General features: G+C 38.1%; 1 protein-coding gene across 1 annotated transcript in view; it reads right to left on the reverse strand.

Annotated features, from left to right (window-relative positions):
• The window catches only part of LOC142159939 (uncharacterized), a 60,743-nt gene that overhangs the window by 42,654 nt on the left and 14,541 nt on the right, over positions 1 to 3,548 (reverse strand). The window lies entirely within an intron of this gene.

The raw sequence follows: 3,548 nt of genomic DNA on the forward strand, positions 1-3,548 counted from the left end.
TGATGCTATCATGTCAACATGGACCAGAATCTTTCCAGCACCTTGTTGAATCCATGCCATGAAGAAATCAGGCTGTTCTAGGGACAAAGTGGATATGGGGAGGTTCATACCCAGTACTTGAAAGGTGTACCTAATAAAGTGAGCCTTTAATGTATATTAAATCACATTGATGTACTCAATTATCATGAGTACCGATTCCACTCTCAAATTGGCTGCCTACTCTGACCACTAACATTCTCAAACTGTATATGTAATATTTCTTCCATTCATTTATTCAGTTACTGATTAATTAATAAACCATCTGGTCAGTTGGACACATTTATTGTTTATTATGTAACTTGATTATTCATTTCATTGATAAATCCTTTTTGCAGAGTCATCCTTTGGTCTATTCTGTCCTCGCAATCACTACTGTCAAAGAAGAATAAACAGGCTTTTTAATACAAGGCTTAAAACATTAGTATTTTCATTAATTCCCCATATACTCGATTAGATTGAATTACATGACTACAGCCAATGAACACTCTACCAAGTCCAGTAGCATGCCAAACAACTAAACAAACAAAAATAATCCTATTGCATTATAAACTTCCTTTACACTCCCACTTCAGGAACATATACAATTATATATTTTATATTAAGACCATTAAAGATGACCTATCACTCGGTCCTATTATGTTATTTCTTACTTTATTACACTCGTGCATGCACTATGCTCTCTCCCAGACAGGAATCCTATAGCCTTTGTGATACAAAGTGGGTTGTTCGGAAGAGCTCAGTGACTTCAAGTGTGGTACTGTGATAGGATGCCACCTTTACAATAAGATGGTTCGTGATATTTCATCCCTGCTGGATATTCCACGGTCAACTGTAAGTGATATTATTAGAAAGTGGAAGCGTTTAGGAACAGCAGCAACTCAGGCACCAAGCGGAAGACCGCGTAAAATCACAGAGCGGGGTCAACGACTGCAAAGGCGCATGGTGTGTAAAAGTCGCAAACGCTCTGCTGATTCCATAGCTGAAGAGTTCCGAACTTCTACTGGAATTATTGTAAGTACAAAACTGTGCGGCAGGAGCTTAATGGATTGGTTTCTATGGCCGAGCAGCTGCATGCAAGCCTCACATAACCAAGACAATGTCAAGAATCGGATGGAGTGGTGTAACGCACACAGACACTGGACTGTGGAGCAGTGGAAACATGTTCTGTGTAGTGAAGAATCATGCTTCTCTTTTTGGCAGTCAGATGGGCGAGTCTGGATTTGGCAGATGCCGGGAGAACATTACCTTACTGACTGCATTATGCCAACTGTAAAGTTTGGTAGAGGAGGGATAATGAATGGGGCTATTTTTCATGGTTTGGGCTAAGCCCTGATATGGAAATAATACCTCAGAATACAGAGTCAGATGAAAAGCAAATCTTCAGTTTATTTTACGTGCACACAGATGCCTGGTTCATACAAGAATAGGCATGGTTAGTAGAATTATATCAGCAGTTTATATAGCCCTTTTGGCTGGCACTTATCCAAGTCTTGTTAGTGACAATTGTGCTCTTCCAGTGAACAAGCTAAGCATTGATACAATATGATGATCTGGTTCCACATACCCATTCATTCTATTAATACAATAATTTTGACACATTTATGGCCTATTCAGCATTATGGGACTCAGAACATCTGCGTACTAATCAATATGCTGAAGTCCTGTCTCAGGAAATAAAATTGCGACAGTGACCTTCCTATAATACTACTATTATTGCATATATAGAGCTTCATTTCAGGTAGATAAGTTGATCATTGTTTGATCCTCTCAAGCATGAATTATATTTGGAGCTAATCTTCAATACATTCAGTCATTTCACATAAGGACAGACATATGGCTGTCGACTCCCACAATTAGCTCATACAATGAACAGATCCTAGACAGAAGTTCATTATGTCTTCAGTACAGATAATATCAGAGCTTATTACATACATTTTATCAGAACCAATTATTCAATCAGTGATACCCATCCTATTATTTTATTCAGCTCGCAAAGACGTCTTTATCAGCCCCTTATCTAAAGTGAAGGGCAATCTTAATGCTTCAACATACCAAGTCAGTTTGGACAATGCATTACGTCAACTTTGTGGCAACAGTATGGGGAAGGCCCTTTTCTATTTGAACTTGACTGTGGCGCAGTGCACAAAGCAAGGACTACAAAGACATGGTTTGAGGCGTTCGGTGTGGAAGAACTTGACTGGCCTGCAGAGCCCTAACTTCAACCCCATCGAACACTTTTGGCATGAACTAGAATGGAAATTGCGAGCCATGTCTTCTCTTCCAACATCAGTGCCTGATCTGTGATGTTCGTTTCTATCGTCACCAATAAAAATTGCCCGATGCGAATAATGTGGTTCCAACGCACAAAAGATTTAATAGCAAAATATATTAAAGTATAACCAATACATTACGCTTGCGTACTGAATCCAGTAACAGTCATTCAATGCTGAAGTCTGTGGTCAAAGAGTGAGTGATACTGTCCCGTGGCTTTTTATGCAGTTTGAGTTGACAAAAAAAAAGTGATGTCACAATGTACACAAAGATAACTAAGAGCTCTTCATTGGTTCACAGTTTATGATGTTCCAGTAGAATGCTAGTCATAGGTCAGTTCAAATTATCCTTCTCCAAAGGTGGGAGCAACACACTTTAACAGCTGCATATGTTTCCTCCCACCAAAAATCTGGTTTAAGCTAAATCATTAGCAGAGTATTTATAAGAATTAATTTTATACTAATAACTAGTCATCGCTTCTCCGATGATACTGAATTCCTGCTGGTAAAATGTGGATTAATATAAGACCAAACACCATACATTTTTTAGGACCTGAACAATAAATAACTTTAATGTAGGTTTATCTTTGTGTAAATAATCTCTAATTCTTAACAATAAAAGAATGAGTTGGAACTTTATTAAATGTGAACTATTTACAAATATAGGTGTGAATCTAAGGGTATTTGCTTTGTTTACCTGTACGATTGCGTTATGTAATAAACCCTGGCATGATGTAGCATACTAATCGCAAGGAAAACTATTATAAATCAATATTTATTAATTTAGAACGACTTCATCCAATTATTTGACTACAACAGACCTCATCAATGCTCTACAGAATGAATGGGTACAAATTAGGGATGTGCACCGGCCACTTTTGGTGTCTCGTGTTTTGTGTTTTGGATTCAGATTTGCTTGAGGCTTTGGTTTCGGATTTGTTTCGCAAAACACCTGACGAAAGGTTTTGGTTCGGATTTAAGGTTTTGGAAAAAAACATAAACAGTGCTAAAAACCAGTTTTGTGTTTTTTTTTTCCACTCCTACGCTAATATTAACCTCAATAACATTCAATAACAATCATTTCCACTAATTCCCAGTCTATTCTGAAAACCTCACAATATTGTTTTTAGGCCAAAAGGTTGCACCGAGGTAGCTTGAGCACATAATGCCAAAAAAAGAGGTACAAGATGGAATTGTTCTGGGCCCTCCCTCCCACCCCTGGCGAGATTCGACGCAAGA

The sequence above is a fragment of the Mixophyes fleayi genome, chromosome 6, assembly GCF_038048845.1.
Source record: "Mixophyes fleayi isolate aMixFle1 chromosome 6, aMixFle1.hap1, whole genome shotgun sequence".
In the NCBI taxonomy this organism is placed as follows: domain Eukaryota; kingdom Metazoa; phylum Chordata; class Amphibia; order Anura; family Limnodynastidae; genus Mixophyes; species Mixophyes fleayi.